The sequence below is a fragment of the Periplaneta americana genome, chromosome 13 (assembly GCF_040183065.1).
Source record: "Periplaneta americana isolate PAMFEO1 chromosome 13, P.americana_PAMFEO1_priV1, whole genome shotgun sequence".
NCBI lineage: Eukaryota > Metazoa > Arthropoda > Insecta > Blattodea > Blattidae > Periplaneta > Periplaneta americana.
In genome coordinates, this window is record NC_091129.1 from 127,849,716 (window position 1) to 127,877,238 (window position 27,523).

The 27,523-nt window shown below is 34.2% G+C and overlaps 1 protein-coding gene across 3 annotated transcripts in view; it reads left to right on the top strand.

Annotated features, from left to right (window-relative positions):
* LOC138712412 (SLIT-ROBO Rho GTPase-activating protein 1-like) overlaps positions 1-27,523 on the top strand; it is a 595,908-nt gene that overhangs the window by 468,985 nt on the left and 99,400 nt on the right. The gene's annotated exons all lie outside the window — the stretch shown is intronic.

The window sequence follows — 27,523 nt, forward strand, 5'->3', positions numbered from 1 at the left end:
GTATCATTTTAATTTTTTTTGTGACAACTTATTTGTTTTTAATTTTTCGCTGCTACTTATAAATTTACAACACACTAGGGATTCAAAATTCTTCATAATACTTGAAAAATGTGTACTGGATACAAAAATGTTGTAACATAGTTTAAAACACAACAAAAATAATAATATTTCATGCATATAATGAGAAAAATCTCGAAATTTGAACTTACTTAAAAAAATTTCTGGATGACTTCTGTTTATAACTAGACCCGGGACTGTATTTTGAAAGGAACCAACAATAGTCTGCAAGCATGCTGGATGATGATCTTCCTTTATATCGTCTTTCCATTTCAGATATTTCTTGATGAAATCTGTCCCCATGCTCGTCGTTTACCGCTCCAAAGTTAGGAGGAAAGAAATCCAAATGAGAATGGAAAAAGTGTATTTTGAGAATTCAATCTACTTTTATCTATAAATATATTATCAATGGCAGTACTACTTCCAGCTTGTGTTCTGGTTGGAAAACTTACTGTGTGATCAAGATTATAAGTTTCAAGAAGTGAGTTTAATTTTCTTTTACGTGTGCTTTCTGATAGATAATCTATGTTTATGTTACCACAGATTACAAATTCTGTATGTGGTTTATAAAGTCTTTTCAATAATGAATCTAAGTTAGTTGTAAATTTCTTATAATCTCCCATTGGCGCCCTATAAACACATAAGATAATTAAATTTGATATCTCATAACCAATTTGTATAAATGAATGATTGAATGAATGAATGAATGAATGAATGAATGAATGAATGAATGAATGAATGAATGAATGAATGAATGAAGTGTATTTTGAGAGACATATTGCACTCCATTTTGTCATATGGACTTAACATGATTTCCACAACAAGTTCTGTGTAGTTCTCTGCCCTAGAATTTCCAAGGAAATTTGAACAAACGTCTTTAAAAGCGCGCCTTGCCATTCTTTCTGTAACGGAAAGTTTTTCCTCAAACAAAGGGTCAGCCATAACTTTGTGAATTTGTGGACCGATGAAAATGCGCTCTTTTAATTTTCCTTCACTCAAACTGGTAAACTTTTCCTTTAAATACTGAAAACTACACCCTTGTTTATTCATTGCATAGACCTCACTTTGAACTCTTATGAAATTTACTTAATAGAAGGGACCAATATCTGTTCACTTATTAGAAACACAAAAAACATAAATAAGTCCTAAACTCATGAAATACATTAGCTTTTGGTTTGGTTTATACCCCAACCTGCACCAGATGTTTCCTGAGGGAGCGCTTATCGAAAAGTGAAATCATGGTATATCTTAAAAACATTACGTGATACGAAGAAAAGAGATGCATTTTCGGATTCAGCGCACATCAGACCATAAGGGACACATTGTTTTAAGTCGGAGCAAAATTCTTGTTGTTCAGTGTTATTGTCTGTATTCGCCTGAACTGGAGCCTGTAAGAATTTCAATTATTGTTTTCTTCTTTCTAGTATCATGAAACATGGTTTCAAATGCTAGCATGATGGAAATAGTCACTACTAATGTAACACACTTCTTGTAACGTTATTCACACAACCACGGGTGTAAACTAATCATTTGTCCTGTATAAATAACATAGGCCTATACAGAGTATACAGCACTTCTTATACGATAATTGAATTGTGAGATAGTTAAAATGCAGAACATCGCTGCGCGGTTACCAGTAGACCCTGCACTATAGCGTCGTCTCTAACGTAAATTTCACTACCACTTACGGGGTTAGGTATAGCTTACAGCAGTAATTTTTTTGGAAATATTCAACATTTTTTTTCTCCATTATTGTATCTTGTACAATAATGAAAATTGGTATGTGTAAAACACTATCCTTCTGCTATATGAAAAAAAATATTTTTACGGTTTAAAAAAATATATTTAATTTTTTTTCAAAATTCAAAGTTCACTGTGCAGTGTTGAAGTGTTTCCCTCATAACTCGTAAACTTGTTAACTTTTTCATGTTATCTCTCTTTTATTTCATTGCTGAAACTCATGTTTACAATATCACGCTCTTTCAACTACATTCCTTAAAAAATATTTTTTTTTTTTATTTTGTGTTAGATACTTGACCACTTTTTAAAATGAATTTATTTTTTATCAGACAATCTATCAAAGGTAGAGAAGTGATTTTGCATCATATTGTAGATATGACATGCATAAATACACACAAAAAATTTCATCACAGAATGTTGGATACTTTTTCAGTTATGAGGGAAACGCTTCATGACTGGACAGTGAACTTTGAATTTTGAAAGAAATATAAATATTTTTTTAATCATAAATATATGTTTATCATATAGCAGAAGGACAGTGTTTTACATATACTAATTTGCATTATTGTACAAGATACAGTAATGGAGGAAAAAAATGTTGAATATTTCCAAAATTTTACTCCTTTAAACTGTACCTAAACCCTTAAAGAAAATTAATCACAGTGTATTCTGTAAAGAAGTCACCGGACTGAAGCTGCTTTCAATCATTTTCAAATACGTTGTAGACAAGAATTGTGTTGGATGTCAGATTTTCTTTAAATAGTCGTACTGCCACTTACCACGTCAATTCACTATTCATCTCGTTAACACCGTACCATCATCAGAGTGTGGTATTGCCAGCTGACACTGTAATTTATCTTTGTGCGAGATCGTGCGTATTTGCTTGTTTTCCGCACAGAACCAATACGCGGTAAGTGTGAAATACCACATTCAGTATTCCCAACGTAACACACGTAATAACAATTTCCCTCTTCTTACCGCTTAAGCGCGACATTCATTTTACTGTTTTAGGCTTTTAACATATTATTTTTAGATACGTTTAACATAGTAATAATTATAAATTGGAAACTTACCACTGCAATTTCACCTAAATTGCAATGTTAATTATTGTTTTCTAAATATTTGCAAAAATTAAGTAAAGTCTACTACTCTACGAAATTTATTGCATTCCTGATACAAGTAACATTAAGGAAGCCGTGAAAAAATCAACAAGATTCCAGATGCGGATGTTATTACTGCAATATGTTATATAAATAATATTGTTAAAATATTAAAATGAAAAATAAATCATTACATAACCTTACCGTTTGTTTTAAGTTCGCATTTATAGACTGGGGGGGGGGGGGAAGACAGACTTATATCACGGCCTGCTGGAGTATAGTAAACACAGAAAACATTTTATAGCAGCAATGTTGAAGAAAGATATTTTGGTTTTCCGAAGTTGCCGTCATTAAACAGAAACCAACATGGAGATTTCATTGCAACTAATTGGAAATTCGTCTTTCAGGTATGTAATAAACGATCTTCGCGCAAAATAATGTACGATACACGAGCGGTGTGTTTGTTTTCATGTTCTCGGAAATTAAAAAAGCTCAACTACGTTTCGCTTTTTCAATCTTTTCCTCGACCATGAAAACGTCAACATACCGCTCTTGTAACGTATATTACTATCCCGACACATAGTTTAAGCTGAATTTTTCCTTAACAATAGTGTGTTTTGAACACTCCAGTGACGAAATTAGAAATGGTTTTATAGGTCGAGATCTTATCTTTGTGTTAACTTAAACAAGGGTTTTGATAAAGCTTATTTTGAAATCCATAGCATCTCTTACGGAAATTCAGTAGTAAACATGTTTGTACAACATCAACAGTCTCCCACGATCACGCCTTTTACACTCCTTTATTTGTTTGCGAACAGCGAGGAAGAGAAGTGTTTGTTCCATTCTGCAAATTAAGCCGTAATTCCCATAACCTAACGCATCTTTCACTGTAATTTATGTCTTATTATGACGCGTGGGAGATCCGTGGGCAGAATGCGACCGATTAGGAGTCAGAGTGAGAATTAGAAGGATGGAGAATAAAACCATTCTGACAAATGAAAACAAAAGCTACTGCAGACAATGGAGAGCTGCAATAAAACACTGAGTCGGTGTAATTTTCACTGGAATGGCTAAAAAAAAGTGTAAACTAGTACCATTGTCAGAGAAGAATGAATGGCGATTTTTAAGGTGGATCTTCAAATACTAATATTTCAATTAATATGTTTATTATTGACGAGGGATACTGTACACGTTAATGCTTGCAACATGACTTGAAGATTAAAGTTAACATTTAGTGTTTATAAATGATCTTGCCCCCCTAATAAAAGATGTAGGTCATCCCATATTATTTGCAGATGACACAAGTATAGTAATTACAGCCAATAACTCCAACACATTCCAATCTTCAACAGAGGAAATTCTCTTCAAAATATGAGACTGGTTCTCAGACAATAAATTAGTATTAAATTGTAACAAAACTAACATAATTCAATTTAATTCCTGTCCAAATTCAACGTCGCAAATTTCTAGCGCAATAATTAATAATAGATCCCTATTAGAAACAACAACAACCAAATTTCTTGGCTTAAAAATCTATAGGCCTAATGTGTTAAATTGGAAAAATCATATTAAAGAAATTACCCCCAAACTAAATTCAGCTTGTTTTGCTATTAGATCTATGCAAAAGATAGTAAATATCAATACCTTAAAAACAATATACTTTGCATACTTCCACTCGGTAATGAGTTTTGGAATAATATTCTGGGAAAATTCCACAGATAGTAACAATATATTTCTATTACAAAAAATAGTAATTAGAATAATAGTAGGTGCCAAATCTAGGGAATCGTGTAGGACTATTTTAAAAAACTACAAATAATGTTCATGGCTTGTCAGTATATCTTTTCATTAATAATTTTCCTCGTATGTAATCGTGAAAACTTTGTAACTAATTCAACAGTTCATAGCATAAATAGGCCTACACGTAAAAAAAAATGACTTTCATACTCCATCGGCAAGTCTATCGTGCTATCAAAAAGGAGTGCGTTATATGGCAGTAAAAATTTTTAATAGCCTCCCTATCGATATAAAAAATGAAACTCAAAACATAAAATTATTTAGGGCCAAATTAAAGAAGTACCTAATTTCTCACGCCTTCTATTCTGTAGATGAATTCATGACATTCAATAACACTTCATGAAATTGATACTAAAACTTTGTGTTGTACTAATAGACTATATTGTAAATCTCGTCTGTATATATTTCATCTAGACTGCGACTATAAATTAAGATTTTATAAGAATATTAAGTTTTATGACTTGTTCCATATTCTAGCTGTAAGCATGTATGAATACCATGGAATGTTAATAAATACAATACAATACAATGCGTGCACACGTAGAAATATGTTCAGTATTAAACAGAGATTGTTTGATAAAATCTTTTTTGTAACTTACCATTTCATGGATTCGAATAAAGATTTTGCTTCATTGAGTTCCTTGACTGTTTGCTGTTAATTTTTCGAGGACAAATAGAGGAAGAGAAGGAGCTAAAATATGTGTGTGCTTATGTCTTATTAATATAAGTGTGAAGAGTATAGTTTATTAGGGTAAAGGTTGGTAAATCGTGATGTGAGTAATATCGTGATACCACAGTCACGAAGCTCAATACGTAGTAAATATGCATCCATAGATAGTTGCTAACCACTAGGATCGCTACTATCGCCTCATTACAGACAATGCGAAATAGTACCGGCACAGTCTATTGTTCCTAGCACCCTCACAACTCAAGTTTCGTGGCTGTATATATTAGACTGTGGTGATGCTATGTTTGAGAGTTTACCACGGTTTTACTGAACGAGAGAAGGACCGGTTTTGTGCATCAACGTGTCGAGAAACAATCTCTTAATACTTTGACGCAAAAAAATCGGCCTTTTTCTCGCTCAGTAAAATTGTGACACATTATCAAAAAGACTATCACGATATTACTAATGTTTACTCTATATTTTGTTTAAAATTTGAAGAGATATTTTGAATTTAATAACTCTAAGAATGCCAGAACATGAGTTTTTACTTACTATTTGACAAAAAGTCTCACCGATAGCACTGAAAGATACCCAGAAGTAGAACACTGACGATTAACCTGTATAAATGGAATGAGTTAGGTCTAAACGCAGTGTAGGCTTACTCCAGTGTTGGAAATAAAACTGTTTTAATGTGACTTACCAAACTATTTAACAGTCTAATTTCACCTAAAAAATTTATTGAAGGTGGAGCAGCCATATTAAAAGATCTCAATAAAAATCATCATATAGTCATTCTAGGTATAAATCCCATTAAACTCTTATTAATTAATAATCTTAGTCTGCCTAAACGCTCATAAGAAATATTAGCCAAACAAAATAAACCAGTATTACAGTTGCAAAGTTGTTCTGTAGCGTGTAATTGATCCGTTATGAATAGGGCCAGGAAGTTCATGCATTTGCACAGATTTTTCTATTGGCTGCAATTAATTGCTGATTAATTATCTTCACGAATCAACATTTAAGCTTACCAAACCAAATTTTATATTGCATATATTTGCATATTTGGGCATTTATTATATATAAATGCATAATATTTCATGATATTTATAATATTGATCATATGTTTGCGTTTAAGCTCATTGAAGCTGATTTTATGTCACATTAAAATGCATAGTTTGGATTTTTTAAATAAACGTATCATATTTTATTATGTAAAACTGGTATTCAGTGAAATTATTGTAATTATTTTTACCAGAAAAATATTGAAAGTTTCGCGGCACATCTAGCGAATCTCATGGGCACAGTAGTGTGCCGCTCTCAACAATGAATGTACGAGTAAGTTTAATCTCGTATATTTTTACCTATATAATGTTATTACATTTATTGCTTATTATTATGTTATTATTTATTACTTTTTTATTAGTGATATTAAGAAATATACAATTTTATTAAGTTCTTTTAGTGATAAAATTGTTAATAATGTAATTAGGAGTATGAATTTTACAATATCTTTGATTGTAAAATATGGATGAAATGGAATGTTATCAATATCTATTTCTATTTAAACCAGAAGGGTTATTGTGTATTTATTGGCATATTTTAAGGTTTTTAAAGGTATACTTACATGCATATTTAGTAGGTTTTTAGGGCATTAATTTCCTGGCCCTAGTTATGAATTTGTCATGTCATTGTTTCCGTCTTCCCCCCCCCAAGCCGTGGAAAAGTTCGTATTTTGGCTATCCGTCCTTTGATTTTTGTGTGGTGGGTTGGAAATTTTACATGAAACCTGCCTAAAGCAAAATAAGATAATTCAGAATGAGCAAGATAGGACACACAATGTGTTAAAAAAAATTATAAAGCTAGGGGGAAGAGTGATCGGAGAAAATCGCAATGAGAAAGTTAGGAAAAGCATGGTGCTCAGAAATAATTTAATGAGAAAGGTAGGAAAAGTTACGCTAAAGATAGCAGAAATAAAGCGCTCGAAAAGTAATGGGATTGAAAATTGTATAATAAACTAAGTTCTCGGAGAAAATTGGAATGATAAGGGCAAAGGAAAATGAGATTTAAAAAATGAAAACATTGTGGTCGGAGAAAAGGCAGAGAAAGTAAGGTGCACTGCCGGAGAAAATAGGATATAAAGGCAGTGTAAAGAAAGCTTTTGTCCCTTCTAATTTGGTTTTATTCGAGAAAAGTATTCGAAGAATATCTGCACCGGAAATTTAATGGAAACTGCCAGTTATTGACCCGGATTCTTTTGACGAGAAGCCGTCGTCTGACGTAGGTCTGGACCCCGTGGTGCAGCACTCAGATGTATAACGCAGTGTTTACTCACCAAACTGAACATTGGTTTTATCTTCACAAATATTTGAGTAGAGCAACAGACACGTCTTGTTTGTACAACAGAGTTATTCAACACACATTTTGCATGTTACGAGTATCTTCTTCATATAATTTCCGCTTCTTGTGTTGCGTGAAGGCTTCCAGAATAACAATAGGACAGGCGCTTCCTGAGCGTTTGTCGAGGCTTCCGAAACCTCACGGCGCGCGTGTCGATGCTAACGACCACGCTCAAGCTAATGGAGCATCATTCAGTTTACATGCGTAGCGCACACTTAGGCCTATATCGATTTCTCCATTTCCACAGATGCACACAACTGTTGAAGGTACATTTGGCATTGCGTGGTGTTCACAGTCTTGGGTTCGAACTATTAAGTGTGTGTTTCCACATTTTGTCTTACAAGGAGAGGACATGCTCTGTATATCACCGAATGGCATAAGATTGTGTGAGATGAAAGTACAAGACGCACTGTTTAAAGTCATACCTGGTATGGGTAGCCAATAACCCCTCGTTTTGGAAATATTGGCTATTGTTTGTGACATACTTCCGTTAGGTGCTCAATAGCGAAGTATTAGACTGTGTAACAGCGTAGCCCATATGGTTGGATGCTGAGTTGTTATCCAGGCAACCTGAGTTTGAATCTTAACTGGTCCTATATTTTTTTCTTTTAATAATGATTAATATTCTGATCACAGTTATCTATTTACATACCTATATCATATTTCTCAATGTATTGAATTCTTCATCATGCTTTAAACAAATTACTAATTACCTAACATTGTATTGTAAAGGATAAACAATGAAATATTGCTCACGTAGGAAGGTAAGACGTGTCACTGGTGTCTGTTCTATTTCTGTAGCAGCTATTCCATTTCATTTTGTACCCGATTCATTATGATGCCATAAAACACACAAAACATATATATTCCTGCACCATGCACAGCAAATGAAGGAAGGTTGTCCACAGTCACACACATTTTTCCGCACTTCTGCTGCGAAACAGATAGCCTTCACATTCACAAACACTTCTCGTTAATCAATTTTGATGCATACAACGCATATTTCAACATGGCTTTGAATATAGGAACTGACAACTGAAAGTGAATTAAAATAATAATAATAATAATAATAATAATAATAATATCATCAAGCTTTAAAAAATGAGAAAGCATTAGGATTTGAACTCGGGTTGCCTGGATGACAACTCAGCATCCAACCACATGAGCTACGCCGTTACACAGTCTCATGCTTCGCTATTAGGCACCTAACGGAAGTATGTCATAAACAATAGCCAATATTTCCAAAACGAGGGGTCATTGGCCACCCATACCAGGTATGACTTTAAACAGTGTGTCTTGTACTTTCATGTCACAAAATCTGATTTAATTCGGTGATATACAGAACGTGTCCTCTCCTTGATAGTGTGCCATGTTCTCTAGAATTCCATTCATTTTAATTGTACAGGCGTCTTACTATACTCACATCTGTGCAGGCGATCTACGTCATTGCTTGAGCTGTTATTAGGGGAGCGACTGGTGTGATACTATTTATTCCAAATAAATTATACACAAACTTGAATCTTTAGATATGACTTGTATATCATTGGCTAACGGATGTGTTGGCTTTACGATGAATGAATAATTAGGTTTACGTAATGCGCATGCGCAAAATATGTTTGTCTCTTTCCTTTATTTTCCACGTCCTCGTCACTCTGATCGTCTTCAGAGTAGAAACAGAGTTTAGTGAGCGAAGTGCTATTAGCATTATCTAGAGACAGCTGTCGCAATAGATTTGAGTTCAAACGATATTTTCAAGTATCTGTGACAACTGTGACTGTGACACACAAATATCTGTGATTTCCATCGATGATTTTGCCACTTCGATAAATATACGGATGAAATATTCAAGAACAGGGAAATATTATACGATTTCTCTTATCTGTATGATGAATACTGCATACTTTTATTTACTACCTTCACAAATAATATCTACAAGAAATATATGTGGTTTACATTGAATAATCCAGTAACTAAGTAACGTATACGTTCCATTAACAGTAAATACCAATTGATTTATGGGGTGCCAAACGTTAAACACTTGTACCATGAGGTTATGTTGTAAATCTTATACTTTTACTACGTCATACTATTTTTGACCAATAAAACAGTAGCTACGAAAGGACGTCTTTCAACCAATCATGGCTGCTTATCGCACAATTTTATCACTTCCCTAGCATTTGTTTATTTTTATCAATTCACTAGCATTTATTTCCTTGTTTGCCAACATTTCAAACTGTAAATTCTTTACGGTACTATAAAACATGCTTTGCGATCGTCTTTTGTTTTTCGCATAAATAGTCGACTGAAAATGGTGAAACTAACATTAGTAAAATATAAATATAGTAAGTCAGCTAATATTTTAATCTATTAGAGTACTTTATTTTTTCTAATCTTTATATATTTCTTTCTAATCCTGTAATAGTCAATTAAATCCCACTCGAGGTTTGATTTTCTCAAGATAAATCAAAACCTCTAGTGAGATTACTGTTGATATATTTGAAATGATGTTGGGTATGGGAAAGTTGAGGTTATGTGATTACTTCCCAGTCGTAAAAGTTACATTGATCACAAGTCATAGAAATATCAGTTAGTGAGTACTGAATATTCAGTGACAAAATCTCAGACTTTTAGTCTACTTGTCAGCCATCTGCCTCACAGTAAATAGAAACTCACAACAAACCTAGTAAGTTAGGCGCGTGTACGAGACCGATGAAGAGTTTCAAGGAAACAGCATGCAGTAGTCCTACAATAATCTTTAGCAGTCAAATTCCCGTAATAATTACGTTTCGAATAAAAGCAAGGTCTGCATATTGCTGCGGTATCCAATAAAGTATATTTATTTCCATAGTGACGTAATCTCCTGTGAGATCGTCTTACTCTTGATATCAATTGCATAAGTTATCGTCAAAGAGTCGGGAATTCTAGCTGTGCCTCGAGGATTCTTAGGATAAAAACTTCTTTCTGAAGGAAAATAAAGCCAGGCGAGCCATGCAATGCATTTACAAGACTTAAAATGCCTATGAAAGAAGAGAAAGTAAACATGCATGAAGGAAGATCAAAAAGAAAAGCAAAGGAAAAAAGAAGAAAGAGTAAAGTTGATAGATGGAGGAAAAAAAATAAAGGAAATGATGTGATATATAGGTTGAGTCGTAAGTAATGTCATTTTATTTCAAGGGGTTATTCTTGAAGATATTTCAAATAACGCTTAATGCAATTTTGCTCGTTTTTACTTCCTTTTCGAGATAAAAATTGTTTTATATGAAAGATTTCATAGCGTGTTTTGAGAAAGCCATTGATGTGATTTCCATATATATAAGAGTGCACTGTATTATGATAATAAATGATTGAAAGAATTTTAGCTTTGTCCTTTAAATGTGCAGAAATTTGATCCGAACAAATGTAACAATGTAAAATTCCTTTGCAGAACAAAAAGTTACATTTGTTCGGATCAAATTTCTGCACATTTAAAGGACAAAACTAAAATTCTTTCAATAATGTATTACCATAATACATTGCTCTCTTAAATTGAGCATATGGGGAAAATTAAATCAGTGGCTTTCCCAAAACACTCTGTGAAATATTTTAAATGTTTAATGTGAAACAATTTTTATCTCGAAAAGGAAAAAAAAATGAGTGAAATTATATTAAACATTTTTTTTTAAATATCTCAAAGAATAATCCCCTGAAATTAATGACATTACTTACGGTTCACTCTGTATAGAAAAGTAATAGGCCTAAAGGTTGAAAGAAAAAATGTTATACTTCTTTCATAGGTTTACCTTCCGTTATTTTTTAGCGCCAAACGGACATATGATGGACTCACAACCATGACGTAAGGAGAAATTTGAGATCACGACCGTGGCTTCGATATGCTTTAAAGGATGCAACTTAACGGCCGCATGCACGGCTACTATGTTAAAACTATCGTGAAACAACAAATCCAAAGCTACCGTGAATGTTTAATACACTTGAAAATATGCAGCATTATAAATTTAAATATAAATAATGTATCAACATTCTTCGTTTGCATTCATTGGACGAGGTCTGTATTATTAGTCACACAAATGTCTTATTTATTATTTCCTTCAACTGAGATTTATTTTGAGATATTTGAGAGGGTATGAAAAAATCTTATTACTTGTCTTATAGATGTTCAATTTATCGAAGTAGTCATAAAATTTAGGGATTAGGCCCACTGATTTTTCCCAACTGCAAATAAAACTGCTTGTGCTACCTAACAGAAAGTTTCACACACAAACAACAAATACTACACCCAAACAGAAGGATTGCCAATGGTACCACCCATATATAGCATACTAGCAGAGATATTTTTACACAACATAGAACAAACATACATACTCAACAATGAACACAACAAATATGCAGACAGCATAATATACTGGCACAGATACATAGACGACATAATCATACTATACAAAGGAAACAAAAGACAAATACACAAACTACACCAATATATAAACAAATTACACCCAAAACTTCAATACACACTGGAACTTGAAAACAACAACTCCATAAATTTCCTAGATATCACCATAACAAAAATTGACAACAAACACACCTACAAAATATACAGAAAACCAACCACCACCACCACACACATACACAACACATCTAACCACCCCATACAACACAAACATGCTGCATTCAGGACAATGGTACACAGATTACTCAACATACCCATGAGCCAAGAACACTACAATGAAGAAGTGAACACAATCAAATACATGCACAAGAAAATGGTTACAATCCAAACATAATAGACAACATCATAAGAAAGACAAAACAAAAACTTAACAAACAGAAAAACACGCAAAACACAACACAAACACAAGAACACAAGAAATACGTCACACTAACATATGAAAACAAAAGCACACATAAGCTCGCATCTTCATTCAGAAAGCAGAAGTACAACATACAGAAAAGAAAACACACTACAAAGACATCTCAACACACAAGAACACAAACAAATAAATACGACCACACAGGTGTATACAAACTCACATGTAATAGTTGCGACAAGTTCTAAATTGGACAGACAGGCAGATCATTCCAAACACGTTACAAAGAACACATTAAAGCAATGACCAGAGGACACAATACATCTACATACGCCGATCACATAACCAATGCTAACCATACATACAATAACATAAATGCGGACATGGAAATCCTGCACATACAACCCAAGAACCAAAAACTCAACACACTAGAACAATACGAAATATACAAACACACTAAAACACACCCAGATCAAATTCTCAACACACAGATCAATTTCAGTACACACACACTATTTGACTCCACTTTTCAACAATCAAACGCACCCACACAACAGGCAGAGAAGTTCGAGATGACGCCGGGATCTAGTAGGCTCTGAGGATGGTGTGATGAAGCACCGAAACAGCTGTAAGCCGCACAGACTAACATAATTAACACGAGTAAGTCCGCTAGTTAATCAATTACTTATATTCAAGTGTAAAAGTAGTGTACGCAAGATTCAAGATGCAGTATCTTCTTTTCCAATGTAAACTGAATCAGATCATTTTAAGTCAAATAAATCTATTTTAGCCCCACATGTGTTACTATTTAACATTTTCATTCCCTTTGTAAACTTTGCAGTAGATCTAAAAACGTAAAGGAACGACAGATGCATTCTGTCTTGTAAGGGAGGTGCTGCGAGTCCTCAGGCAGTTTCTTCCTGTGTAGCGTTGCAGACAGGTCTTGAGGAATCGTGTTGCAGAAGATGATCTATTTTCCTCGGGGGTTCTGTTGATGGGCGGTGCCGATGGTTGACAGAACAGGTCCAGATGGAGAAGGCTCTATTACACTGCTGAAAGGAAGGAACCTACTCTTGCATGCAAAAAGGCTATATATAATTAGCGATACTTCTTGCAGTGGTATTGTCTGACGTGAGAAACGGCACTGCACATCACATACGTGCCCTACCCATGCTCAGTCAATCGCAACTTACATTATTATAGCTAAAGGTCAAGCTTCGTTCCCCAACGCTTGTGGGGCAGATTTTCTTGTGGCACTTCGGTCATACTTTTACCATAGCTCCATTAATTTTCTTATCTCGCTGGTGTAGTATGGTGTCCTTGGTACAGAAGCTGGCAACAGTAGGGATTACTCTGTTGCAACAGCATTTTCACGTGTCCTTTTTCTGAGTTCATTCTTTGAACGAGATGAAAATGAGAGAGAATTCCTGTCAAAAGGAATAGAAAATGCCGAGATGTTTCTGTTGTGTCGTAACACTGCATTAACGGAATTGCATTGCTGAGGAAAATTAAATAATTCGAAAGTTTCGAATGAAACTTGCTCCACTGGCTCTTGTCACCACAAGTTTACGCTGATTGTCACCTAGACAAGCATTCCATACTCACATCAGACACTACACTAAGGTTCGCGGTATATCTTTGTTTCGAGCAAACAACTCCAATGTCCTCAGACCAGCCCTTTCCATGCATCGTCAACCGCCGATCGGTGAATATTATGGAATTATAATGGCATAGAGATTGGATGAAATGATGTTGATACTATCGTGGGGAAACGGAGGAACCCCGAGAAAAATATCAAATACGACCTTGCACGCCACAAATGTCACTTACTTATTTACTTACTTACTTACTTACTTACTTACTTACTTACTTACTTACTTACTTACTTACTTACTGGCTTTTAAGGAACCCGGAGGTTCATTGCCGCCCTCACATAAGCCCGCCATTGGTCCCTATCCTGAGCAAGATTAATCCAGTCTCTACCATCATATCCCACCTCCCTCAAATCCATTTTAATATTATCTTCCCACCTACGTCTCGGCCTCCCCAAAGGTTTTTTTTTCCCTCCGGCCTCCCAACTAACACTCTATATGCATTTCTGGATTCGCCCATACGTGCTACATGTCCTGCCCATCTCAAACGTCTGGATTTTATGTTCCTAATTATGTCAGGTGAAGTATACAATGCGTGTAACTTTCTCATTCTCCTGTAACTTCATCCCTCTTACCCCCAAATATTTTCCTAAGAACCTTATTCTCAAACACCCTTAATCTCTGTTCCTCTCTCAAAGTGAGAGTCCAAGTTTCACAACCATACAGAACAACCGGTAATATAACTGTTTTATAAATTCTAACTTTCAGATTTTTTGACAGAAGACTAGATGACAAAAGCTTCTCAACCGAATAATAACACGCATTTCCCATGCGTTTAATTTCCTCCCGAGTGTCATTTATATTTGTTACTGTTGCTCCAAGATATTTGAACTTTTCCACCTCTTCGAAGGATATATCTCCAATTTTTATAGTGAGTTTTTAAATAAAAAAACAGACCTGACAGGAAGTCGAAATCGGACCGTCTGCGTGACAAGCCGAAGGTCTAGACCAGCGGTCATCAGCATACTGCACTCAGCGTCTATTACCCGCAGGTCTCTTACAGCACCAGCGTGCACACTTGGCTGCTGGCGGGTATGCTGTCTCTCTATCCCTTCTGCACGACGGGGCATATTTTGTTGTACTCCTTGCACTCTACCCGTTTCAGGGAGTGCTAACGACCACTAAGCCACTCGCTCATTGTGAAAAGGAAATTAATTCCCTTTCTGAGAATCGAACTCTTGTCTGCTGGATTTGCATTTAGAAACATTAGTGCTAGAGCCAAAGGGAACTCTGTATAATAGTAAATGCCAACTTTTATTGATGAGGCTGAGAACGATGAAGTCTGCACTCTAATGTTGCTTTCTTGTGCTAAATTTAGACAGGGGCGTGCTGACCTAAAAATACTCCATCGAGACGAGCCTAGTTCAATGGCGCGCTGGTCTGCCGGGAATTACTATGCATTCATAAATCCAAGTCATTGATCTAGTCAGCGCTGGCGCAGACCTCAGTTTGTTCACTTGCCCATAGAGCTGCCCGCATCACATGTGCAATGCAGTTGGTTCGGGAAGTAACTCCCTCATGCTTCATTGAAGTTGATTTCTAGATCGAAGGTGGGGCAGATGATGCGTGTATGGAGAAAGTAATTCACCTGCTAGTGTAGGCTGCAGTTCGATGTACAGTTATAATGCACGGGATTCTAATGTAAAAAGAACTCATTGACTACATTGATTCAAAATACGTAAGTGAATGAATACAACTACGATTTCAGACCTTCACCATGTTCAACGTGGTGTGAAATACGTTGGCCGTTGGCCGTTAGCATAATTTTATAGATGCAGAAAACATCAAACCTTTCGTCCCTGACTTCCCCAATGATAGAGCCGATACGTAGCTCCGAAACGTTGAATGTTTCTGTATCTATGACAAGATAAACGGAAGACCTGAAGATCTCACATTACTCTTCTATGATATATTTTTAAATTTATATTTATTCTTCATCACAGCATTAAATAGTGTCTAGATAAGACTACGGACAAACATAAGGAATTCCAGCTCACAAAAGTTGCGTATAGCAGCCGTGGCGAAGAAGAGTTCGTGCGCCGAGCCACTGTATAACCTGCAACGTGCATAGCACCTATGGAGGGAGGCGGACACCTGAAGGGGAAATGAAGCAACTGTCTGACTCAGTAATGGATTTTCATTTTCCTTACGTCCAGCATTTAAATATAATTTTATACAGTACAAGGCTACAAACTAATGTTTCGTACGAACAACGAAAAGAGAAATGTACAAGAAAAGATAGGCCACATTATCACGACCTGAAATTAACTGTCTTCAGAATGTCTCTGCGTCAGAGTTTCAAAGTCAGGAATTAAGTCATTTACTGCCAGACGTAGTTGATCACGAAGGTGTTTGTCTGTCAGTCGTGATCTACATTTGGTTTACACTATTTTCATTATTGAAAATAGTTTTTCACAAACGTAAGTTGTAGCGAACAGAGCAAGCGAAAGAACGAAGCTTCAGATACTTATTTTTTGACAAAGATTTGAAAAGTTCAACATCTGTCAAGTCCTTACATCTAGCTTTCATTGCAACATCACATTGTAAATCTATGAGTTCAAATTGAAGAGCTAACCGCATCATTCGTACATCTGCTGAAAAAGGGTCGACGTACAGAGATATGTCATGCTCTAAATTTCTTAAATCATGAAATCTGTGTTCCACAAAATTCTTGTGTAAGAATGTTCAGCATCTCAATGTAATTATGTAATTTATGGGGAGCAATATTTGGAAGAGACTGTAAACATGGAAAATAATGGAGTATTCTCACCACATTTGCAGCAAAAAAAATGCGTCCTCCCATCCTACTTGAAACTTTCGTTTTTGTAGATGTACAGTACATGTATTGGAGAGAGACATTGCGATGATACGCCACTCGCAGATCAGCGGCAAATACAAATGGAACGGAGTTTGACTCCAGTGAGTGAGAGGGTGGGGGTTGTGGGGGGTAGAAATGCACAGCTATCCTTGCGAGCCACAATGTGCTCGTGAGTCGCATTTTCGCCGCGGCTGACGTATAGTATTAAATTTATGTACAAAATTATGTTATATACAGTGTATACAGTGTACTTTGTGACCTGGTAGAGTGTAAGAGAAGGCCCTATGGCCTTAACTCTGCCAGTATAAATAAAGAATTATTATTATTATATTATTATTATTATTATTATTATGTTGATATAAAATATTAAAATCCTTTCAGTGGGACAGTGTGAACGAAGTGAGACAAATGGCCTTTAGGCTAGGAGCTCACATAAAGGTTAAGATCAGTCCCAAGCGATTCTTATCATGTACCTTATGAATGTATCTCCTCCATTTTCCCCATTTGTTCATTCGTTCTTCAAGTATTACCAGTTAGTTTCTCTGCCAATAACTAATAAAACTATAATTTTTTCCAAATCTCATTAGAGGAGGGGGGAGGATTTCAGATTGCGTCATGGATAGCATTCCGTTGAGTGCCTCTTGTGTGACACGAGGGGCAGCTCTGAAATTTTGAATGATTTTTTAATATCTGGTTCTCCTCAACAAATAGAGCAACTTTTGTGTGTGAATATCAGTCTTCGAGCACTTCAAAATAAAATTTCGTGAATAAAACGAAACTTATCTTGGAAAACACTTATGTCGAATAAATTCAGATTGATTTCACCATAACAAGTAATGAACCATTGAGACAAGACTAGCAGCAAAAACATCCACTTAATGAAATTATGAAGTTTAAAGAGGAATGAAATGTTTTTATCATGTTCACAGTTTTATGATGTTATGATTTAAACGCAACACAGCAGTGCAGCCACAATTTTATATCATTATTATGTATTAAATTTTCATATCTGTACATTAATTTTAGATTGTTAATTACCATAAGTCAATTTTAAATAGTTATTATTTTCATTATTAAAAAGGTTGTGATTAATCATTCGTTCCACAATAAGAGACAAAATGTACAAGATATTGTATGTAAAAAAGCCCGATGATGCCCGAAGGGCGAAAACGTTTGCTTAATTTTTAATTTTTATACTTGTATAGTACACAATGATCACTTACATGGGTAAGTGTCATTGACTTTTTATATTTGTGATATGTCAATTAGATGAATTAATTAAATTATATTATATTACATTACATTATATTATATTATATTATATTGTATTATATATTATATTATATTGTATTATATTATTATATTATATTGTATTATATTATTATATTATATTGTATTATATTATTATATTATATTATATTATTATATTATATTGTATTATATTATTATATTATATTGTATTATATTATTATATTATATTGTATTATATTATTATATTATATTGTATTATATTATTATATTATATTGTATTATATTATTATATTGTATTATATTATATTATATTATATTATATTATATTATATTATATTATATTATATTATATTATATTATATTATATTATATTATATTATATTATATTATATTGACTATCTGAACATTTCAACATGGTTTCTAAGAGAATAAATTCTTGCTAAAAACAAAAGATGTCGCGTTATTTTGTAAACTTACAATATTGACCTGGAAGGCTTGAGACTTAAAAATGTTTGCTTTCATTAGCTGAAAATTCGCATTTTGCGAATCCGTAGTCTGCGAAAACTATGTCTCTGGTTACTAAGGATTATTTACACACCATATGGCTAAACGCGTCACTGAACTTCCCCAGATGTGACATCAGAGGCGTTTCAGAGAGTAGCGAAAGTTAAGAATATGTAGCCTATACGTATTTATATTTATATCCTATAGGGCCATCGGCATACCTAGTCTAAATGTTAGCAAGTTTGACTCTTGCTCCATGATTACATTTGGACATAGGTTAGAATCTCACTAGGGGAGATTAGCTAGCGGGGATTTTTCCGTGTTTTTTTCCCCAACTGTAAAATTATGGTTGTTTGGACTCAACTAGTTAAAATTCCATCTCCATATAATTAATTGCATCGACGCTAGATAAACTCTTAGAGCCGTATTCTTAGACATTCTTAGCCCGGGCTTCCGGTGGATGATCAGCGAACTAACGTTTTTCGTATTCATAAACCAGTGTTAGCGATATGATATGATATATGATATGATATGATATATGATATGATATGATATATGATATGATATGATATGATATGATATGATATGATATGATATGATATATGATATGATATGATATGATATGATATGATATGATATGATATGATATGATATGATATGAATCATGTACAAATAACCAGTCGATAGCCGCGGCTAGTTTAGCACGCTCGTAGCGCGGGCTAGCGAAATGTCTATGAATAGCACCCTAAGTTTATACACAGTCTATAAACAATTAATTTAAAACAATTTTATATCGATATTGGAATCGTAAGTAATATCATTAATTTCATGGGGTTATTCTTAGGGATATTTGAAACAAAAAAAAGTCTAATACAATTTTGCTCATTTTTGCTTCATTTTCGAGATAAAAATTGTTTCATATGAAACATTTCATAGCCTACTTTGGGAGAGCCATTGATTTAATTCCCAGTATGCTCAGTCAGTTTAAGACAACAGTGTATTATGATATTAAATGAAGGAAATAATTTTAGTTTTGCCCTTTAAATGTGCGGAAATTTGATCCCAACAAATGTAACTTTTGATTCTGAAAAGGAATTTTAAAGTGTCATATTTGTTCAGACCAAATTTCTGCATATTTAAGCCACAAAACTAAAATTCTTTCAATCATTTATTATCATAATACACTGTTCTCTTAAATTGACGGAGTGTATTGGGAATTAATTCAGCAGCTTTCACATAAGACAGTTTTTATCTCGAAAAGGAAGCAAAAACGAGAAAAATTGTATTAGACTTTTTTGTTTGAAATATCTCAAAGAATAACCCTTTAAAATTAATGGCATTATTTACGGTTCACTCTGTATATTTTTAGGCTCCCACTCCATATAACTGGTCGGAAGGGCTTGAAAACTAAGAAGATACTCTGAGTCATCTTGAAATAGCTACAGAAGGCCTGCACAAGGTTTGCGCTCTCCGAGCCGGCTCACAGCTCACGAGCGGAATGTAGATATTAGCTGCGCTCTGTATAGGGTGGCCTAGAAGAAGGGTTGATCTCGTACAAAATATACCCAAAAGGAAGTACTATTACGAGTGCTTATGAAATGAATTCCCGTTCAGTGTTTGCAAAACCATCTTGGACTATTATTAATTAATAAAGAAATATTTATTTTACAGAAGTAATAGAAATTCTATAGCTACTTAAATGTACAATATCATTTTGTTATATTTTTATTTATCAGTACATCAAAACGGGGTTTTATGCTGTTGGCAGCTGAAAGGAACAGTAGCCTAATGATCATAATGAAATATCAGTTACAGATGTTCGATATCTGCCTTTATTAAAGTTAATTATAGAAAACAGTTGCTCACAAATATAAATCTTGAGCCAAACATAGCAATCATTTTCACAGCCAGCCTGTGTAGTCGTGGATATTATTGCTAATGTTTAGTCTTGTAAAACTCAACCAGGCTAGTAGTATTATTCAAACGATCTTTAGCTCTTAGGTCACATTGAAGATCAATAAGTTCGAGCTGTAAATCGTTAAATGTTACGTTCCGTCTTTTAGATTCCTCCATACTGTACTGTAGCAGTAGGTAAGCAACGTGAAACAGTTACTGAGAATAGGCCTACACACTACACTCCACTAGATAACTGAGTGGTCGTTTCCCTCTCCTCTACCTATAGCAAGTTTATGTCATTCTGACGTATCTTCCTAAACTATAAAACGTCTTTGATCTTTCTCTCCGTTTCGGCGAGCGGTAAGCGCTCGTTGAGCGCTGTTTGTGCAGGCCTGAGCTACAGGATCACATGCAAGCCTATAAGTACTGGATGATATTTTCATTTTTGAATGACTATTGGAAGTATTAAGTTGGTTCTAGTTTTCCAACATTGTGAACCAGCATTTTAACAGTTTCTATAAATCATTTGCGGTTATGGTTTTTAAATGGCCATCGAACCATTGGCTGATTAGTGGAACAAAAGTTTAAATGGATCAGGAAATGGAGGTGTGAGAGTAGAGCATCGCGGTGGCTGCTTCATTGTTTGGCTGGGATAATGACAAATCCGGTGTGAGCCCATACATAGAGACGGTGTAATCGGATGCTGTTATTTATTATTCCATTGGAAAGCTGAAAATAGTAATATTTTAACTTTACGGGAAATAATTTTTAATATTACAGTAAAACTGTTCGTCTGGATTATAGATGTTTCATTTTTGCGCTTCCTCAAAATGAAATATAACATTATGAATTGTTAAAAGACTAACTGTGTCAGATTTCCCTTAATACGCATTAATTTTAATTAACTTGAATTATATTATTATTCAAATATTCAAAATAAACTCGAAAGAAATATTAATACTATGAAAAATGTTTGTTCCGTCAAATCATGGAATGAGTATAGGTTATTGATTTAAATGTGAAAACATAAGATTTGAAGAGTCCACTGCAAGAATGATGGATGTCACTTTCTTGTCGAAAATGAACCAAGACTGTCAATGCATAGCTTAAGACATATAGAATGTACATAGAGAGTTGTATGGCATTAACACTGATAGTCATTGTCCAGTAATGATCGGAAAATCACAGTTAAGCTTTGAGCGCTAAGCATTTCAAGCTTTCAATTGCTTCTCCTGCAAAATGTATTCCAAATGACATCCATCATTCTTGCAGTGGACTCTTCATTTGTAATCCTTCGTTCACTTGTATTTTGAATTCGATCAGTCCACGAAGCTCTGAATGTTTCAAAACTTAAGTTAGTCGAAAGCCATTAGCAAATAAATGTCACAGGCCCATGCGTTGTGAATGAATCTGCATAACAATTTTCAGCTCTCAAGTAGGCTAAATAGAGCTTAAATATAATTTCTCAGACAGAGCTGTGCTGGAACGTTGCCCGCCGCTTTTCAATATTGGATTAAGGAGATATAAACGCCCACTTTTGTCCCGATTTCGACTCCTGCTAGCTTGGATATATTCCAGCATATAGAATTTTCTGCTCCCCGTTCTTGTTTCTATTCAGTACTTAGGTCGGCGAACCATCGTAACTATACCGCTGCGCAAGTATAGTCCGCATTCCACGAAGAGATCCGAGCAAGGAATGGGAGTTGTTTTCCCACTCTTATAACCAATCCCCGACACGTCTGGCCATTGACTGAGCCTTGCTTGTCCCAGCCGGCCAATGACACCACCCCTATCCACCTGCTCCTTCAAGAACGCTGAGTTACTGGCTTACCCTCTCCTTTTACCCCGCAAGGACCATACTCCCCTCGCAGGGATCCTTTCATGAAATTTTCGTGTTTTAAGAGTCCATTGTGCCATCAGAACAGACGAAAAGTGAATGTCCATAGCGACGGTAGTGACATTATTTCTTATTTATTTGTACTTATGGGTTATTCCATCTCAAATCGACCGAAATACAGAGAAAATTGACCTTGAATTTTTAAATACAATGAAACTTTTTCTGTCCGTTGACAACTGTGATACAATGCTTTGTGCAAAGTTTGAGGCATCTGAACTTCATAGTGTTTAAATTTAAAATATTTAAATTTATCGTATTTTCATAAAATTGGCAACTTTAAACTGTTGTGGCTCCGAAACCCTTTCACCCAATGATCAAAATCATGGTTTATTTTGATGCTGAGAAATTAAAGTTTATATTGACATGTAAACAGTTTTTCTTAATTTTTATTGAAATGGAGAAATTTAGATTTTTCTTCATTAAGACGTCTTTGCCCACGAAAAAATATTTTTAAAATATATGGTTAGATTCCGCATTGAAAGTACAAATAAACATATTTTTTACTGGTGCACCGTTGATAAAGTATTGAAAATATCAAATAAAGAAAATAAATAGTACGCGCGTGAAGTAACCAGCTAACTGTGAGGCGGGATTTAGCCGAGACAAGCAAGCCAGGAGACAAACACGTGATTTTTCGTCTAGTAGCGCATAGCTGGGCTAGCTTTATCACAAGTTTTCATAAACGCAGGAGTAAAATGACGCCCAAAGCTCTCTTATCTTCAGCTCTCGGCCAGTGCGTGCGGTACTGCACCATTCAAGTCCAGGCGTGTGAAAATAATTTATTTAATACCCTCGAAACTTATTGCCGAGCCACTAAGCAAACAATGCCGAATCCGTCTTAATAATGCAAGGTTTTTTCTCATTTTTTTTTTTTTTTTTGTTTTTACATTTTTACAAATTGGCAAATAGCCTAAAAGTAGCCTAAGTAAAATCAGATTATCTGTCTCTCTGTATACAATAAAAATAAGGATTACTTCTTAACATAACCTACGAAATGTCAGCTTCAAAATGAGCTCCCGTTCAATGTTCTGCAGTAAATGGTTCCAGAGTTCTGAGCGCTGAAAGAGGCTTGTTCTTATAAAATACGCTAAATTTGTCGCTCAATAGTACGAAAACCGTTTGACTTTCGATAGTATATTTTTGAAAATGCACTGTCCTCAGCACCTTGTATAAATAGGGAAAAAATTAAGTACAAAAAATGCGAGGTTTTTTACTGATCGACTTCATATGGAATAGCCCATATGGAATTAATATATATGAAATATAAGCTTAATTAATAATTATCTTAAACAAAACAAACTTATAAATAACCAAACAGTAATTCTAGTTGTTACGGATATTGCATTTTTACTATTTTCAAACTTTATATTAGGCCTATATTGAAAGTGAAATGACTTGTGTAAGAATGCTTCAGGGAAATATGAGTATTATTAATATTTTACCAGAAAGATAATACGCACCTAACGCTCGTAACCAGTACTCGCATATTCATTCAGATTAAGTCATCGTGTATAAAATATATTTTATCCTTACACTCTCAGGCATAGCAAGTTGAATAAAAATATTAACGGAGATTCTCACGACGAGATTTTAGTTCATCTTTGAGTATCTCAGTGCGCAAACATTTTCTTCATTGCAGAACATCTCGGTAAGCAGTTTCACACATGCGTTCCCTTCTACTTGCCTGACTTGCTAATATCAAATTCCACTACCTTGAACATTGCATTAGGTCGAAGTCCACTACCTCTACACAAGACTTGTCCAAGCTCCTGAGGTAGGCTGTGTATGCAAGATTTGTATGAACGTGCTCTAGATTGTTCTATTACATACATTTATATAAACACTAGCCGTACCCTTGCGCTCCGCTGCACCTGTTAGAAATAAATATAAAGTAATTACATAATTAAAATAGGACGTTTGATCCAGGGAACATTCCTGTTTGACAGAAGGATAAATCGTTTATTATGTTACTTAATTTAAATTGTATTTAAATAATTAAAATGCTTTCATTTTGGTCAGAGAGCAATCATTTGGTGCAATGACAATTCCTTTAACATGTTTCTTAATTGCTATTACATGCAACCATAGTTTAATGAAGATTGACATACCATTTAGTTTTAATGTGTATATTTTATATTACTTGCTATATGTTTCAAAAGTTACTATAATAACATTGTAGAATTATGTCCATCTAGAGAAACTATAATTTCCAATGATGAAATAATAATTAAACAATTAATTAGCTTCCGATACTACTTCATACAAACACAGAAACATTTTCTGTAGACTATGTTTAATAGCTTTCGATTGTTGTTGTCCAAGGCCCCTTATAGACGAAGTCATTTGTTTTTATTTTAGTACAGCGCCTTAGATGGCGTTGTTATTGTAATTTTAAAACTCATTTATCTCATTAAATATCAGTCCTATCAAAATTTTGTATAGACTAAAAGTATCGGAAATTATTTTTAAAGAAACTTTTGTTATGTAATATTTTTCATGAAAATTAATAATAAGGGAGATATTTCGATTTGTTTAATTCAAGACCCCTTATAACCCCCCTTTTAAATAAAGTATTTTGAATGCCATATAGCCTAAATTCTAAGTTACAACGAACTTAATTTATATTCGAATTTTCATATAAATCGGTTCAGCCATTATCGCGTGAAAAGGTAACAAACTTCTAGACAGACAGACAAAAATTAAAAAAAAGCGATTTTCGGTTTCAGGATGATTAATTATACATGTTAACACCAATTATTTTTTGGAAAATCGAAAATTACCAGAAAAATTTTGGCTACAGATTTATTATTAGTACCCTATATATGTAAACTGAAAGTTTACACTTGTTCGTGATGAATTTAAATTAACGTGTAAACCGCGACAATGTTTAACCCTTTACCAGGCCATTTTTTTGTAGTCTTATAAAAAAAAGTTAAACTTTTAGTAAGTATGTTAAGAAAATTGTGGTCTTAAAGTCATGATATTTTTAAAGAAATTTTATTTTGACACATAGAGCCAAAAATTTTGGTGGGAATAGTTCTCCGTCATCTCCTCGTGCTCATCTTCAGTACACTCAGATCCCTACTGGTGCTAGATTGCGTTACACTCGAGATATTAGATCCCTTCACACTCGTTGAACTAAATTCCTCCTCTGCCTCTTCATCAGTCATTCTCCGAATCTTCGAGATCACTCGAAAGTGGATAAAATAATTCAAGAACTTCTTCAGGAGTGTATTTCTTGGCTTGCTTATATTTGTTGGATATTATTATCTGAAAATAATACGAAAGAATTTGTGGTACAGGAAAGTAAAGATTTTAACCCTAACCTCATAACTTGACTATAACAAAGTGTAATTTTACTTAACAGAATAATTATATGAAGGGCTGAAGTTTTGTATAATTCACCCAAGCGTAACGCAACACAATATAATGCTTTTATAATAAAAATACCTAATGAATACTGATAAAATAAGGTATAACGCATTTTCGCACTTTCCATGCACTAATAATCACACTCTCAACTGGCTTTTCAATTCACAGTAATGATATTTTGTGACCTGTACCGATTTATCTATTTTTCACCGAGTTCTAACAGTCGCTGCTAGAAGTCCGACGCTACTAGAAATGGTAAGACGTTTTCCCGCGGACATAGTAAAATAATTAATTTGGTGGGAAATATGCTTCCCACCACTTGGTAAAGGGTTAAATGTGACGTGTACCGTGTCAGCACGTATGGGCGAATCCAGAACTGCATATAGAGTGTTACTTGGGAGGCCGGAGGGAAAAACACCTTTGGGGAGGCCGAGACGTAGATGGGAGGATAATATTAAAATGGATTTGAGGGAGGTGGGATATGATGATAGAGACTGGATTAATCTTACACAGGATAGGGACCGATAGCGGTGTTACGTGAGGCAATGAGCCTTAGAAGCCATTTGTAAATACGTATTATTATTATTATTATTATTGTTATTATTATTATTATTATTATTATTATTATTATTATTATTATTATTATTATTATTATTATTATTATTATTATTATTATCGTCGTCGTCAAGTAGATGTCGTATTAAATTGTAGTGGTTGCCATTTCCTAGTTGTTGCCATAGGCTACTTGTACACGTCACAGTCACTCATGGTTTTCATAATTTTATTGTCTAAGGTACCAAGTTTCTGTTGTAAAACTTTCTTTTCTCGTTGTATTTGTAACTGACTTTTTTGGTGACAGTGTAGTTGATGTTACCGTCGTGATAGCATTGTTTTATCGTCACAACAGATAGTACAGTAATAATAATATTTATTTATTATTTATATTTATATATATTTATTTATTTATATATTTATGTATTTATATTTATATATATATTTATTTATGTTTATTTATTTATATTTATATATATTTATTCATTTATATATATATATATATATATATATATATTTAGTTATATATTTATGTATTTATATATAATTTATTTATACATGTTTATTTATTTAATTATTTATTTTATTTATTTATTTATTCTGGTAGAGCTAAGGCCAGCAGGCCTTCCCTTCCGCCAAGCCAGACTCTAATACTATCGCCATACCGTTGTCATAATAAATATCGTCATAATCCTCATCATCTAATAATTATCAACCCGATCTACGTAGCCATAATTGTCATGGCCGCAGTCAACAGTTTGAACATTTTTGTCGTCGTCGCAGCCAACGTCGCCACAACTATCGTCGTAGTTGTAGTTATCGTCGCCGTAACTGTCATCGCAGTTTATGTCAACTTGGCCGCAATTGTTGCAGTCGCCTTCTATATGTTACCCTAACTCTTAACGCAGTTGCTATCAATAAAATTGTCGTCATGGCACATTCAAAGACAATGAGAAATAAGGCACTGGAGTTTTCATATCTCTCAATAACAGTTTAATGAAAATACATTTCAATAGGATGA